The 16,854-nt window shown below is 44.8% G+C and overlaps 1 protein-coding gene across 24 annotated transcripts in view; it reads left to right on the forward strand.

Annotated features, from left to right (window-relative positions):
- The window catches only part of TIAM2 (TIAM Rac1 associated GEF 2), a 268,448-nt gene that overhangs the window by 34,614 nt on the left and 216,980 nt on the right, over positions 1 to 16,854 (forward strand). For 20 of the 24 annotated variants that reach the window (XM_054505608.2, XM_064598238.1, XM_064598237.1 and 17 more), the window contains exon 1: positions 2,323 to 2,538. The exons of 2 other annotated variants lie outside the window; for them this stretch is intronic. The gene's annotated coding sequence lies outside the window, so the exon portion shown is untranslated. Of the gene's footprint in view, positions 1 to 1,888; positions 2,139 to 2,322; positions 2,539 to 13,807; positions 13,908 to 16,854 lie in introns of those variants that run through there. 2 more of the 24 variants (XM_064598241.1, XM_064598242.1) reach the window with 2 other exon arrangements.

Below are 16,854 nucleotides of genomic sequence, written 5' to 3' on the forward strand. Positions count from 1 at the left end.
CTAGCTGGGGGACAAGATTCGTAGACGTGACAGTGTTCATCTGGGATGTGCAGGTGTATTTGGGGAGGGGAATTGACTACACCTGGACTTTTTGAGGTTGCATAGTGTGCTGGTTTCCAACTCATTGCCCGTCAGTTCCAAACTCATCCTTTTTGCCTTCTCCATAAAAATGGATCTGGGCCTTTTATATAATTTTCTCTGCCAGCTGGCTTATGACGTGTCAGTACACAGTGTGGGGGGAGATACTGTAGGAGGGCAGCGTTCTGCCCGTGGTTGCCATGCCCTTGCTTGGCCGTCTCCTGCATTTTGGGCAGTGTCTCTGGCACCAGGAGTCTGCAGGGCAGGGCAACCAGCAGCTTCTCCCAGCAGCTTGCTCTCTGGGTGATTTTGCAGTGAAGTGCTTCCATGAGACACCGCTCTGTGAGCAGCGTTCCTCATAACCTCAGGGGTAGATTATCAGCACGTTGCAGAGGGTGGATTTCCAGCAAGTTCCCCGGCATGATACCATAGTGACTTCTCTGCTTTCAGTGAGCCATGGCCATGCTCTCCCCAGCAGGGTGTGGGTCTCAGTCTGGGGGAGCAGGAGGCTCGTCCTTTGGTGCTCTATCCCAGCCCTAGTGGTAGTGGCAGCTCCTAAATCCTTTTATCTGCTATACATGTTTTCTTTTTTCTCTTTACTTCTTCCTTGCCAATCCCTCATTGCTCCAAATCCTGTTGTAGTTAAAGATTCTTTATATTAAACTTTCATTGTTTAGTTGCTGTGTGGTTTCTCTCTCCTGACTGGACCCAGACTGATAACACATGGAATGGGGGCTCAGACTCTGATTAATTGGCTATCAAGGGAATCCGTCCCTAGAAGACTAGAGGAGTTGGAGGCATTTGGGTTGTGTGTATTTTTCCAAGTTTGTGCAATGAACATATTATTTGTATAACTGGGAAAAAATAAATTTTATAAAATAGTGTGAAAAATCGCAATATAAGAAAAGGGGAAAATATACCAAACCAAACCAAGCCAAACAAAAAAACCACCAACAAAAACCCCAAAAAGCGAAAAAACCAAACCACAGTGTGGTAGGTCCCTGGCAGAAATAAGTCATGTGCTAAGTGGGAAAAGCTCCTGAGAGGAGGTGATGCTTGAACTGAGTATTGAGGGGTGAGTGGAGTGAGGAGGCATTTTCCCAGGTAGAGCCACGTGTGCAGGTGGGGACACAGGGCCAGGGAGAGCCTATGTAGGTGGAAGGGGTTAGTTACCAGTTCAGTGAGCAGAGCCCTTATCAGTGGAAGGTCCATCTGATCCCAGCAAACCCTTGGGGCTTCATTTAAAATTTGTAGGTGTGTGTGGGAGAGTTGATTCTGTTTGTCTCCTAGATTGTGGGCAGAATCTTCCTCCAGCTGTCTTGGAGTGTAATTGACCAAAGGCCCTGGCTTTTGTATTCTGAAATTCATCTCTGGGTTTGTGCTCAAGGCCACACTTCGCAGCCAATGATTGGTGGAGACAACGGATACCGGCAGGTGGATCCCAAGGAGAATTGGGAATGTAGGACTCACGATGATGCTCCTTAGACTGCAGGCTGGGAGGCTAGGGTGATTGCTTCCCTCTTTACTTCCCTGGGATCTGGTGTGCATAAAGCAAGCTCTCTCTTTTTTCCATTTAATCCCACAGCCATTTCTCCTAAGAAATCCTTTCATGGCTTTTCCTGTCTCGGCGCCTGCTTCTTGGAGGACCCCACTTGGACTACGTCTTCCTTCCCTTCCCTGTCCTCTGTAGGGGAGAGACTCTGCAAAGGCAGACAGGGATCATAGAAACCCAGCCTTCACTCCACTGAGCGCCCGCCCGCCCCCCATCATCCCCGCCCTTGGGATTACTCAGGTTTCTCTCCTAAACCCTGCAGCTTCTCAAACTCAAACGTCCGAATTCTCCTGCACCCTCGGGTCTCCATTCGGGCGTCACCTCCATCTCTCTCTCTCTCTCTCTCTCGCCTGCCCAACGAGACTTGGGATACCTCCTGCCACCGTTCCCGGTGGTACCCGAGGAAACATCTTCTCCATTATCAGCTCTCCTGGGGAAGGAACTGGAGCTTACTCGAGCTTCGAAGGCAGGCAGAGCGCCTAGCTCCGAGTAGGCGCCCACACAGTTTGTGAGTTCTGGGTGTTCGTTAGTTGGCGCGTCCCAAAGAAAGCCCCGGAGGCGACGCTCGGGGCCGGGCGGCCGGGGATCGGCGCGGGCCGGGGTGAGGGGAAGAACGGGGCTGGGGAGGGGCCGGGGCGGACTGGGGGGCTGGGCGACGGGCGGGGAGGGGGGCGGGCCGAGCGGCTGGGAGGAGGTGCGGCCGCTCTCGCCGCCACAGGCGCTGCGAGCAGGGCGAGGGTCGGCCGTTGCCGCGTCCGCCCGGGAGGACCGGGGCGCCCCAGCAACCTCTCGCCCCCCCCGCCCCCGCGCAGTCGGTGTCCCCGCGGGGCCCCGCGCTGGGGGCGCGGCGGGAACAGCGGTGTGGCTGGCAGGGCGGTGGGCGCGCAGGGCCGGGCGCTCGAGCTAAGGTAAGGGGCGGCGGGCGGGCGCAGCGGGCGGCGGCGGGCGCGCCCCGGGCCCCATTCCCCGCGCGGGGCTCCCGGCGGCCCCCTCCCCTGCGCGCGGGCCCGGCGCCTGGCCCGCCGTCCCACCTCCCCTCCGCTTTGTTTCCGGCGCCGGCCTCCCTCCTGCCCGGGAGGGAGCTGGTGGGGGTCGCGGAGAGCAGAGCCGGCCGCGGACCTCGCGACGGCGGCGGCGCGCTGGGCGCTTCCACTTCCCCGGTGCAGCCGGCCCGGCGGCGGCAACACTCGCGAACTCGCCTGCACGCCGGGCGCACTCCCGACCCGGCCGGCCCGGGCCTCGCGTGTCCGCGTGAGGCTGAGCCGAGCCGTCGTGGGGGCCGGGAGCGGAGCCCGGGGAGGGGCCTGGAGAGCAGAGCGCGGCCGGCGGCGGCTCAACTTTCAGGGGCGCGCGCGGCCCCCGCGAAGCCCTCGGGCGCTGCGGGCGGTGGGAGCCCCGGCGCGGCTGGGAGGACGGGGGGGGGGTGACAAGTCCCGCCGCGGCCGCCCCGCCCGGCCCGCCGACCGTCTCCGACGGGCCCTGCGCCTGGGGGGGCCGAGGTGCCAAGTTTCTGGGAAGGCCGACGCATTGTGTCCCGAGTGGATCATATTTACCAAAACCAGTTAGGGAAGAAAAGAGTCCTTTCTTCCCACAATTGACTGCTGACAGCCGCCGTAAAGCTATGGAGTAAGATTGCACAGGGTAGTTTATCTTTAAGAAACGGTGGAACTTAATATTGATGGGCTTCTGCCCCTTATTTTTAAAATAGCAAAATGGGGTAACTTTATTTAATTGGGGAGAGGGGGCAGAGAGGAGGCTGCTTGGCTCTGGAGAGAATTCTATTTATGGGGAGATTTTTCTGCGTCGCCTTCTGCGTGTCTCTGTAAGAGGCAGCCTGGTTTCCCTCGAAATCTTCTAGGCAGACTTGGGTCCTGATAAGACGTTTATTTCTACGTGGTGAAGGTCTTGGGGTTCTCATCTTATGGTTGTTCACCCATTCAACCTCGTGTTCTCAAATGCGGCTGACATAATTATTTTAATGGTTAGCACCTGGCTATCTCCATTGCCCTCTCCAATAGTTTAAGCTGGGGTGTCTCCAGAAGTTTTTAAAATAAGTGTTACAAGTTTCTTACAGGTGCAGACCATATGTTATAAATATTTCAGAGCTAGGCTCTGAATAAAAAGTGTCAATTACTGGGCTTATAATTTGACCATAACCAATAGAACTTGTGTATATACACATTTAAAGATGTTTCCTGATACTCTTTAAGGTTTTTAAATTCTAAAAATGAAATATCAAAATTGGTGCAGTTCTAAAAGCAAATTTGTTTTCTGTTGGATTTTGCCTGCTTGGCTTATAGGACTTGTTGCTTTAGGGTATCAGAGATCTTTGTGATTGGCAACGGTAAAAAGAAAAATATGGCAAGGTATAATTGAGGAAGAGTTTATTTTCAGTGGCAAAGCAAGCCCCTAGTGATCTCAGAATCAGGTTTCCACACCTTAACATGCCATGCCATATAAGGTGCTTCATAATCTGGCTCCTGCCTGCCTTTTCAGTCTTGTCTGGGGACAGTTCACAGAGTCCCCCCCTCCCCCCCATCTCCTTACACACATGCATTACACACTGCCAGACACATCGTACTACTTCCAAGTTGTCATTTCTAGACCACTATCTGGAATGAATGAACATTCCGCTTACACTATTCTTACTCCGATTTCCATCTGCTGTTTACCCACACATCCTTCATGTGTCAGTCAAATGCCTTCTCCAGGAAGCCTTTTCTTCCCTGTTATTCCTAGGCATTTAAGCTCCTTCTCTTATAGTAGGCAGTACCCCTACTAGAACATGATTTTTTAAAAACACATCTAGCTATGCCACCTTGTACAGTTCTGCAGGTTGTTCACTGCACAAGGTTATCCTGTCCAGTGGACAAGTAGAGGTAGAAATCCGGTTTGCACCCCACTTAACCAAACCCTTGGTGCGCTCGTCTCCACTGGGACAGGGCATCTGTTGTAATTCATCCAAAAACACAGTATGGGCTAGTGATGACCCTGCTTCAGCCTCTCTGCACTGCTGTACTCAGCACCCATTCCAGAGGCTGACAGAGCAGGAGCTCAATTAAGGTTCCTGGAATGAGTGAGTAAAGAAAGGATTACTTCTATAGGACTCTAGAAAATTCTGAAACAAGTGTTTGGGGGAAGATTTCTCATAAGTCAGCATATAGGAATGTGCTTCGGTTCGCTCTATCTTATGCCTGGCTGTTCAGGGTGATTCTTAAACAGATGTCTTCTACTTGATTATAGGGAAGAATCTGGGAGTATGAATTTATAGGTGGGCATCAGAGATGTGTGCCAACATGTAATGGGCCTCCTTAGTACTTTTAAGGCACTAAGGCTTACACGTCTAGTCATGGTTTGCTGAGAGAAGGGTGCAAGAATCTTGAAAGTAAGGCCATAAAGAGCTTTTCTTACATTAACATGTATTAATAAATTGAACTGAAGTGCCATTTCATATAAGAACTTAAGTCATCCTAAAAATTACAAAATTTTATAAAATTGTGGTATAAAATAATACTTGTAAATGTCAAAAGTACTTGCTGATTGTATGGAATCCTGGAATCTATAGAATTCATAGCACAGAATAACTTTAAAGATAATATGGGCCAATTTTTCTATTTTATAGGTAAGGAACTCTAGTACCAGGGACTTGTCTAAGGTCCCAGAGCTTATGTAGGAGCATAGCCAGGATGAGCTCTCAGATTTTCTGGCTCTTCATTCGTTGCTATGTTTATTCAGGTACTGGCATTCTGTACCTTCCATAGTTGGCTTCCGTTGGAAAACCTTGTACAGTATAATTATAATTTCTCAGGGAAAGGGAAGATTCCCAGCACCAAACACAGTGCCTGGTATCGAATTGGCATGTGATAAATAATTTGCTGAATGAAGGCGTGAGTGAATGAGCCAGTTGATAGTTGAATTACTCAATATAGCACAAACCAAAGTCCTTTGAGTCCATTACAGTGGCATTTGGCCTATGTGTTTGTATTCCATAATTGCAATAAAATAACACTTTCTGTTGGATAAACTTCGTGGAAGAGATGGGTAGGAATGGTTTTCTATAAACAGTGCCAGAGCTCCTGACAAGGCATAGAAAAACTCAGGATTTGGAATCAGTAGATCTTGCCAAAAACTACCCTTGATTCTGGGGCCTTAAACATCAGCAGCCTGAGTTTCTTCATGTAACCTCATAAGTCTCAGAGTTATTAGAAGGGTCAAATGAGCTCACATGTGTGAAAATACTTTGCACACTTTGGAACACTAAATAGTAACGAGAGAATCTGTGGCAGGAAGTGCCTACAGGGCACTGTGCTAGGCTCTGTGTAAGCATGGTCCCATTTATGCCTCCAAAGGGAGCACCAAGTTTCTCCATTTGTGGCATGAGGAAGAAACTGAAGCCTACACTGCCCCTCAACATAGAACAGGCATTTAGTGAGCCTGTAAGTTGTATTAAGTACCTTAAATCTTTGAAGTAAGGGAACTTCCAGTAGAGAAGAAAGGCAGTTGACATTGTGATTGAAGAATCACCTTTTAGGGGCGCCTGGGTGGCTCAGTCGTTAAACGTCTGCCTTTGGCTCAGGTCATGATCCCAGGGTCCTGGGATTGAGCCCCACATTGAGCCCCACATCGAGCCCCACATTGGGCTCCCTGCTCAGCGGGGAGTCTGCTTCTCCCTCTCCCTCTCCCCCTGCTTGTATTCCCTCTCTCGCTGTATCTCTCTCTGTCAAATAAATAAATAAAATCTTTAAAAATAAAAAAACAACAAAAACAAACAAACGAATCACCTTTCAGGCAGAAGAGATTTGCATTGTAGACCACGCCCCTCGTAGGCTGGTGCCGGTGGATTTAGGAAGGCAGGGCTGGTGGAAGAAAGAGCAGGTGTAATAAGGCGGAGGCTGAAAGGCAGTGGCTTAGAGGGCTGGGGACTGGCCAGGAGGTTTCCTAAACTAGACGGTGAAATGGGCTTGGTGAGTGACAGAGTGTGGAGGGCAGGGAGGATTGTGCCCAGTTACGGATGTTCACTGATCTCGGCGACATAGGAGAAGGTTGGGGATCTGTGGGGGCCCCCTCACCCAAGTTCACCTAGTAATGCAGCCACACAGCTGAGATCGGACCCACCTCTGTCTGCTTCCACGTACCCCTTTCATCCTGTCAGCCGTTGGCATGTCTGTAATTGTAAGCGAATCAAGGATTTTAATCACAACCTAGAATTTGAAGGCTTTTGTTTTTATGACTGGGTTCAGAATTTTAAGAAAGAACGAGAAGTTCCCAGTCTGAAGCCCTCCCACAAACTAGGGGTGGTGGATACAGGCTGGTGGCCTGACAGGGTTCCCCGCCAGGGGTGTGTGGTGTGTTTCCTGTCTTGGATTTCGCCTGCCCTGGGATCTAGCCCGATCCTCCCCAGGCATTCCATCCAGCTGGAAGTGGGTCTGCTTTGTTTCCATTTATGAGGTTTGTAGATTGAGTAACAGAATCTGGACTGCAGCTTTCATTGTGTTTTCATGGTGTTGCGTTACAAGGTTTCTTTTAAATTCATGGTTAGATTTCAGACTGTGTCTCTTGGAGGTAGTTCTACTTTAGTAGGAGTTCCCATTACTGATTCCTTTGCTTTGGGAACAAGATGCAGAACTGGAATTTTGAAGGTTCTCTTCTCATTAGTGGTTTGGGAAATGGCTTAGTGAATAAGCTTGCAAATCTTCCCTTAAACTGGTAAAAGGTATGGATTCCCATTACCTTTAAAGTGTACTGATGGGTTTTAAGGCAGTATTTTGTTATTTTAAAATTCAAAGTGGTTTTAAAAAATTTTTAAATTCTGGTATGGTTAACATACAGTGTTGCTAGTTTCAGGCGTGATTCAACAATTCTCTGTGGTACTCAGAGCTCAACAATTCTCTGTGGTACTCAGAGCTTGTCGTGGTGAATGTACTTTCAATGCCCCTCCATTTATTTCACCCACTCACTCCCCACCTCCCCTCTGGTGACCATCGGTTTTCAAAGTGGTTTTTGTCTAGAAAAGAGGTTTTTATGCCTCAGGGTTTTCGTCTCTAAAAGGAGGGTGATAGCAGTGCATTCCTCATGGAAGATTGTTTTGAGAATTGAGAAATTAATGAATTAATGTACATAATGTGCTTAGCACCTTGCTGGCCACAGTGAAAGAGTTCTGGAAGTGTTCATTCCCCCCTCCTTGTATGTGCCATGTAGTTATCTCAAATTGTGGAAAATCAGGATGTTCAGCAGGACAGAGCTGTGGGGGGGTGTGGCCAAGTACAGGCCCGACTCCTTCGTTTTTCCATTTCTTTGCACACCATTCCCTTTGATGCTTCTTCCCTGTTGGGCGAACTCCTTGTTGCCTTCTTCCGTTGAGACTCTGCCGAGCCTTCCTTTGGAGTGTCTGCCTCTCTTGGGTTTCCAGGCATTTCATTAGCATGAGGTCTGTATCGGTTGGTTGTTGCATTCATCGTGGGATATTTAGTCATTGGGGATTTCTCCATCACACAGGGAGCACTGAGCCTGCTCTCTGTACCCCTTCCGGGTTCTGCATGGTATGCAGCGGACGCTCTGAGGTGGTGTTGACAGTGTGCGAAGTGGTCATTTAAATGGTTTTTAGAGGTGATACCATGATTATAAAGTCGAGTGACCCTTTGCCAGATAGCGGACTCTTTCAATGGACTTTATCAGTAACAAAGTGCTAAAAATGTTGCTCTATCTTTTCCTACGTGTGGGGTGGTAGCAATGTCATTATACTGAGTATTAATGGATCTAGGTTTTGGTCTGGAATACGTTTGGCAACTCCCCTAAACATAGGAGGGGCTTAGATTTCTCAGGAGGAAAATGAAATTGTGTTCGAGTGGTTCATCTAATGTCTTCTGGTAGCTGAGACATCAAGTCCTTCTCATCCGTTTTGCTCTTCTGGCCTCACACTAGGGTGGTAGTTGATAGGATAATAGTCCTATTTATCCTTACCACTCTGGATAACCATGAAGCTGGTTTAAAATGGATATTTTTGTACTCTCAAAAGAAGGCATTTGTATATAGGAACAGAAACTGAGGAAGAACACATCTGGAATACATTAAAATGAATTAAGTTATCATTTGTGTTGGTGGCGTTTGAAACGTCTGGGATTAATATTTACTGTATGTAGACATGAAACCTTGATGAATGTTTGCCAAATCAGAAACTGAAATGTTTTCCCATTTAACCGTTCCATTTTGAACTTTCCCTCTGGAGAAACATAATGACTATGAAACCATAGTTTCTATTAACTCTCCCTTCTCTATTAACTCTCCCTTCACAGCTGTCTGATGAACCTCTTGTTGAGAAGGCACTGCATGCCATGTGGGCAAATAACTTCATTTTACATAAGACTCGAAATCAGAAACACTCTGACTGGATCCACTCATTATATACACATCCAGCCCCACCAGCAGCTTGCTTCTTTTCATTTTCTCCTGCAGCAGAATTTTATTGTTTTATCTGGAGAGTGCACAGCCCTCTCAGCTCAGTCCTCCTCCTGCAGCTCTCCCTGATACTTTCCTACCCCCTTATTTTCTCTTGAAAAGCATACTCTATCCTCTGAACTCTTAGGGTCCATCTGCTAACTGGCGGTATTGCCCACATAGAGGTTGTATGTATGTCTGTGTTCTGCCCCTCTCAGTTGGATTCCTTATTAACTATTTAGAAGTGATCATCTGCTATTTGTGTTGTTTTGGGACCCATATTACTTTTTTCAGTACTTCATTTTTCTCCATTCTGATGGGCAACAGAGGATGAACTATTTGAAAGATACTTGTATGTGTTTAATTGAATTGTTCTTGGTATTTATCCAGACAGTCAGCATACCATATAGACAAAAGATTGGAGCTGTGGGTTTTGGATAGATTTAAGAGCCTGGGTTTTGGCTAGTTTTGCCAAAAATAGGTGTGTGATCTTGAACAAAACACGACCTCCTCCCCGCATTTCCATTTCTTAATTTGCAACGTTGGTGGCCAAGGGAATCACATTGGACTAAATGACTTTTCAGCTATAAAACTCAATGCTTCTATGCAGAATTGAATACAAGAAAACAGAAGAAAAAATGTTACGAGAATTTAAAAGTAGCGTATTTGTTCTCTACTATTATGCTCACTGGCGTTTGAACATTACCGGAGGACTGGTAGCCATCACCCAACACTAGTAAGGAGGGCAGGGCTGGGAGCATGTTGAGTCTTGGTAAATCCAGAAGGAGTAATGAGACATTGCTAGGAGGTAGTTAGTTATCTGTGGTCTTGGGGGCTGTGGATAATGTGAATGTCAAGGCCTCTGGAACTGGGTGTAGGGGAATTCCGTTTTGAACTAGAAGAAGGGGTGGGGAAGAACCTGAGATAAGATCAGTGCCTTCGTGGAGGTGGTGAAGGTGGCCTTCTGAAGAGCAGGGCGGGTATAGAATATGTATAAACACAGTAGCCATGTGGAGTACCTGTAGAACAAAGTAGCCACGGCGGGCCCCAGGTGGAGCTACTATGAAAGTGTGGTAAAATGATGGCATTGCTGAGCCTTAATGGGACGGATTGTGAGGATGACCAGTCAGAAGAGGATTTAGGAAGCGGTCAGGTCTTGTTAGCTTCTCTTACAGGTGGAGAAATTGAGGCCAGCGATGGCAGTTCTCAAACTTGAATTTGCCTATCACTTTGGAAGTTAAAATTAACTTTATTTTTTTTTCTTTTATTTTTTTAATTTAAATTCAATTAGCTAACATAGTACATCATTAATGTCAGATGTAGGGTTCAATAACTTATCAGTTGTGTATAACACCCAGGGCTCATCACATCACGTGCCCTCCTTCATGCCCATCACCCAATACTTTGCAGATGAAAATGCAGATTCCTGGAACTTAGCCTGAGATGATGATTCTGGAGATCTGGCGTGCATTTTATCAAGCACATCAGGTGTTGCTAGGGGCTGTAGTTGAGAAACACTCCCCTTTGGGTGACATTTGCTCTGTAGGACACTCAGCCTGGAGAGGAGGTGGGGGTGTGCCCGTGGAACCCAGGCACCCTTTCCTGTGTCTCTCCTCTGCATGGTGCCTGTCTGAAGGGGCTTGTCTAGTATTGGGAGGGCTAACCGTGTTAGTTAATTTGCCAGAGGAGGCAAGCGACTTGGAGGTTATCCACCTACAAATGCAGTAGTTTTCCTTATTTTCTGACTTACCTGTGATTTGTAGTGTGATGGGCACTAAAAAAGAAACATTGGGGGTTGCCTGGGTGGCTTAGGTGGGTTGAGCGTGGGACTCTTGAGTTCAGCTTTGGTCATGATCTCCAGGTCCTGAGATTGAGGATCAAGCCCCTCTTCAGCCCGTGCTCAGCAGGGAGTCTGCTTGGGATTCTCTTTCCCTCTTCCCCTTCTTGAGCATGTGCACATGCTCTCTCTTTAAATAAAAGTCTTAAAAGAAACATGTGGTCTTTAAAGAAAAGATTTGTTAAGTATATTAATTATAAGTATATTAATAGTGAAAACTAGAGAAAATTTCAGTGTATTTAGGAACATCTATTTTGTAATAACTGTTAATGAAAAAGCATTTCTATCTTCAATAAAGATCATTTCCTAAGAAACAGTAACAGGCAGCATTTTGCTTAGTTCTATTTCAGGTTTCCATGTAATTGGGATTTTAAAATTACCTGTCTAAAAACTGGGAGATGTCACTAAATGTGACTGTAACAAGTTCCACCTTGGCCACTAGTCTAAATGTGTGAGGAAATTGAGTCCAGGATGGTTGACATCGCCGGAGTCTTGGTGTGTATTGAGAATGTCATGGCAGTATGGCATTTTCTGAAAAGCTGTCACAGAAACTAAATTTTGATGGCTTGATAAATCTCATTAGTTAGAGAATTGACTAAAACTTGAATGGTGTATACACAGTTGGCAGCCAACACTTGGAATTTTCAGCAGATCAATAAATGAGTAGTTCTGAAAATGGATGGGCACATACCCATTTTATTGTCAACGCTAAGTAATACCTCAGAATTTTTGTGTTGTCTAAAGGAAAATCTTTAAAGATTTATAGAATGCATTAGGAATTCTTGAATAATTTTAGTACATTTATATTTCTGTGTGCAGAAGATATGACAGACTTTTAAAAATGATACAAACATGAGGATTTATATTCACATACACATTAAAAATGTCTCAAATCACAAACCGTGCGGTATTACTTTAAGAGTTGTCATGTGTCAGCATTTTATTTATTTATTTATTTATTTATTTATTTATTTATTTATAGAGAGGGGAAGAGAGAGGTGGGGGAGGGGTGGGGGAGGGGCGGGGGCGGGGAGAGAATCCCAAGCAGGCTGCATGCCCAGCCTGGATGCAGAACTTGATCCCACAACTCTGAGATTATGACCACAGCTGAAATCAAGAGTCGGATGCTTAACTGACGGAGCCACCTAGGTGCCACTCTGTAAGTATTTTAGAACAGAATAACCTTTAGAAATCTTGTAATTCAACCCATTTCTCAGAAGAGAAGCTTGAGGTTTGAGGGAAGTTAAATGACCTGCTTTACTCCTCTGTCATAACGAAGTTAGTGGCAAGCAGAGCTAGGCCTACATCCCAGGATTATCTATTCGAGACTTTTTTTTCCCCCCTCTGCTTAACAATTAGGAGGACCTGTTACGAGGACTGAATCAAAGAACCAGGAAATGTTTTAGATTTTCTGTGGGAATGGAAATGAAACCTCCAACTTTTTAGAATCAGCAAAGGCAGAAACAGCTTCTTAGCTTGTGTGCTTTAGAGGTTGTCCAAAGGAATGCACACCTTTACCTGGGATGGCCTACAGCCGGAGCTTATTAGGTTGTTTAAAGCAGATTGTGTCATCTGCACAAAGATAGACTTCTTCCTAATAATTTGTGAGTAGGGAATTTGAGGATACCATATACATTATTTGAGCTGACAAGAATTTTAGAAGCAATCTAGTTCATTTCCACCACCCCTTTTAAAAGATTTTTTTTTTTTTTAAAGTAATCTCTACACCCAAAATGGGGTTTGAACTCACAACCCTGAGATCAAAAGTTGCATGCTTTTCCGACTTAGCCAGCTGGGCACTTCTAATACACCCCTTTATTTTGTGTAAGAAGATACATGGCTTTGTCTTGCCTTTATGTTGATAAATAGCTGTGATGTTTTTGTTAATTGTTTTAAAAAGCAACAACTGATACTTTAAATTCTATCAACCTGTACTAATTATTGTGGTCTGAAGTATGGTTTTCACGTTTTGTGTCTTTGCTATTGAAGTATTTTGTAGGTTTTTGCAGATAAGCAAACAGTAGGAGTTGTGTGGGGAGGGGAACGTTGATAAGAGATGAGGAGGGCTTTGCCTATCAGATCTTCATTATTGCAATGCATCCCTTTCTACTAATCTGAAGTGAATAAATGAGCAGAGGCTATGGCAATATTAATGTTCTTTGTGAGCCAATTGTACTATTCACATTAGTCAGTTCAGGAAATCAGCTAAAAGCTTCTCCCTCTTGTCACTCCTCCCCCAAGCCTCTCCACTCTGGTATATACTGTATTTACTTTTCAAGATGAAAGTTCACCAACCGCATGCCTAATAGGAACTAGTTTGAAAGATTTTATTTTGTAAAGAAAAAAATGACCAAGGGTTTGAATAGTATGATTCTCATGGTGTTTCCTAACTTCAGATGTTCAAGCTTTATGTTGTAATTTCTCATTTGGCACTCTTGAAAGTTGTTAAAATAGCATGAAATTGAAATGTAGCTCACAACAGCTGCTCTGCCTAGTGCCTCTTGTATGTTTATTTTGCAGAAGGTCAGCAAATTCACCTGTGTAGATGATGGATTTCTACCTCAAATCTTACAAACTGTGAGTCCTGGTGGAATTAAATCACCTCAGGCTGGGGATGAGAAATAGTTGTGTTTCTACTTATTTTCAGGTGAACTAGGTTTTTCTAGAAGGAGTTGTCTCATAGTTTAGTAATCTTTTAGCTGTCTTTTTGGTGCTATTCTTAGATATTATTTGTCATTGACAGTCTAGGGTACCATGATTCTGGTTTTCTGAAAATGTTTCTTAGAGCACTTTCGAAGTTTAATTTCTTTTTCTTTTTTTAATATTTATTTGAGAGAGCAAGAGAGAGCGAGCGCAGGTGCGGTGAGAGGCAGAGGGAGAGGGAGAGAATCTCAAGCAGATTCCCTGCTGAGCGTGGAGCCCGACATGGGACTCAATCCCGCAACCCCAAGATCATGACCTGAGCCGAAACCAAGAGTCAGACGCTTGACCAGCTGAGCCACCCAGGTGCCCCATCGAGCTTTAATTTCTGAAATATTAGTGAATCCTGCCCTCTTGAATTATTCTTTGAAAACTGATACTTTTATTTGACCCTTTGGGATGTGGTTGTTCCTATTATGAGAAAAAAAAATTCATGGACTGCGTGATACTTGTGTTTGAATACCTCCTCGTGATGTCTTTACTTTTTCAGTGGGTGAATCTGCAGTTAGGTTCAGTATTTTGGGGGCGGTTGCTTCATGTGTGCTTCTAGTGGAGATGTGGGATCAGAATAGGAAGAGGAAGAGAATAATGGAAAGAATGGGATTTGCTCCAGAACAGAGACTCTCAAACTTCAGGGCATCCGAATCACTTGGAGCGTCTGTTAAAACACAGATGGCTGGAACCCACCCTCCCACCCTCCCTCTTCTGATTAGGATCTGGGACTGGCCTGAGAATTTTCATTTCTAAAAAGTTTCCAAGGGATACTGCTTCTGTTGGTCCTGACCACCTTTGGAGGACTGCTGCTGTGGAGGTCCAGTGCTGGTCTGCACTGAATGGGGTTGTAGATCCAGAGATAGCATTCAGCTTCTCTGGGTTTCTGTTTTCCTATTTGTGAAATGTACAATATTACTGGTTTTTCACACCTTTGAAATCAGGGGACTCTTTTGTTCCAAACTGCATCTTTTGTGAATCTCCAAATTACAAAGAGATAAAGTGGAATTATGTGAGTTACAGCAGGGGCAGAGGACAAAAGGATTCATGTGTCCTTTTGGCTTTCTTACTCCCCCGAGATGGGGATGGGAAAGTCCCTGGGGCCCTTCCGCAGAACTGACCGTAGTCATGAATCCATGGAAGAGAATTTCTAAGGCCCAAGCATTGGTACCTTTCTCTTTGATTCTGTATGCTCTTGATGCTATAGAGGGCTACTTAAAAAGTTGGAAGAATCTGGGGCGCCTGGGTGGCTCAGTCGTTAAGCATCTGCCTTCAGCTTGGATCATGATCCCAGGGTCCTGGGATCGAGCCCCGCATCGGGCTCCCTGCTTGGTGGGAAGCCTGCTTCTTCTCCCTCTCCCACTCCTCCTGCTTGTATTCCTGCTCTCGCTAGCACGGTCTCTGTCAAATAAATAAATAAATAAAATCTTAAAAAAAAAAAAGTTGGAAGAATCTGATTCGTGCTTTTTAATATAAGAAACTGTGTTTGGGATACGTAAATAGGTAGAGGTAAATGAGTTTGAGACTTTCATGGTAACAGAAGATATCCAGCTCATTTCAGGTAGAAATGGGGAAATTAGTAGAAAGGAAATGGGAAGGGGAGGGGATGATTTGGGTAACAGGGATGTGCCTTCCTGCCTTGTGTTTAGCCAGTATGTGTAATTGAATTAATATAATTTAAACTGTTCTTGTAAATCTGATCGTCAAGCCTGAAATTGCATTTGTTACTCTTGACTGGAATCTTTGCTGGAAAATAGGTGAGAGGGAGAGCAGTAGTACTAATGTTTCAATAAAAGAAATGAAAGATCTCATAGGTCCCAAGAGTCCAAAGAGGATGTCTGCCTACTGCTCTTGGTTCCTTTTGTCGTTCACTTTATGGAAACCCTAAAATCAGCCTTAAGGTAAATTGTGACTTAGTTTAAACTTGATTTTGGTACTCAGTGTTTGGAAACCCTCATTTTCACTCTTTTTCCTTAGCTCACTGTCATTATCAGAAAAGATCTACAAAATAAGTATCCATAAATATGGAATAATTTCTGTGGTCTGTTACATGAAAACCTGCAGGGGCAGAACACTATACAGTATGCAGCCTTTTGAACAAAACAGTGTTTTTCAAACTGTCACGGGCAGTGATATCAGTTTAGTGGCTCAGGTTGTTTTCTTTCAAGTTTTCAAGTTTTCTTTTTTAATTCTAGGGATAGAGTTTTTTTTTTTTTTTTTTTTTAATTCCAGTGGCTTTCTGACTTTCTTTTTTGACCATTACCCATATTAAGACACATGAGGTAGAATAACAAAGCATAATATGGAATAGAAAGTATCTAAGTATATTGCATGTAGTAAGGGTAACTATGATTTGAAACTTTTTAGTTTAATATAAATATATACATACATATGTGAGTTATGTGCATATGTGTGTGTATTGTATATGGTATATTAGGGTTCTATAGAGTATATTAGGATGCTATATGTACCCTAAGTATCCAAGAAGGGTTTTATTTTTTGTGGATTTTTATAATTTTATGTTTTTCAAATTTTTATTTAAATTTTAGTTAATATACAGTATAATACTGGTTTCAGGAGTGGAATTCAGTGATTCATCACTTCCATATAACACCCAGTGCCCATCACGTAAGTGCTCTCCTTAATCCCCATCTCCCCTCTAGCCCATCCCTGGCCCACCTCCCTCTGTCAACCCTTAGTTTGTTCTCTGTTGTTAAGGGTCTCTTATGGTTTGCTTCCCTCTCTTCTTTTTTTCCTTCCTTTCCCCTATATTCATCTGTTTTGTTTCTTAAATTCCAAATATGAGTGAAATATGGTATTTGTCTTTCTCTGATTGACTTATTTTGTTTAGCATAATACCCTCTAGTTCCATCCAGATCGTTGCAAATGGCAAGATTTCATTCTTTTTGATGGCTGAGTGATGTTCCATTGTATATATGTACCACATTAGATTTCATTTATTTGACAGAGAGAGAGCACAAGTAGGTGGAGCGACAGGCCAAGGGAGAGGGAGAAGCAGGTTCCCTACTGAGCAGGGAGCCTGACACAGGGTTCCATCTCAGGACCCTGGGATTATGACCTGAGCCAAAGGCAGATGCTTAACCGACTGAGCCACCCAGGAGCCCCATGTACCACATCTTCTTTATCCATTCATCAGTTGATGGACATTTGGGCCCTTTCCATAATTTGGCTGTTGTTGATAATGCTGCTATATCAAAAGAGTTTTATTATAAGGAAGTGACTCACATGATCTTGGAGGCTG

The sequence above is a fragment of the Mirounga angustirostris genome, unplaced genomic scaffold (genome assembly GCF_029215605.1).
Source record: "Mirounga angustirostris isolate CCGP_5_RB_7025 unplaced genomic scaffold, mMirAng1.0.hap1 SCAF_8, whole genome shotgun sequence".
Classification (NCBI taxonomy): Eukaryota; Metazoa; Chordata; class Mammalia; order Carnivora; family Phocidae; genus Mirounga; species Mirounga angustirostris.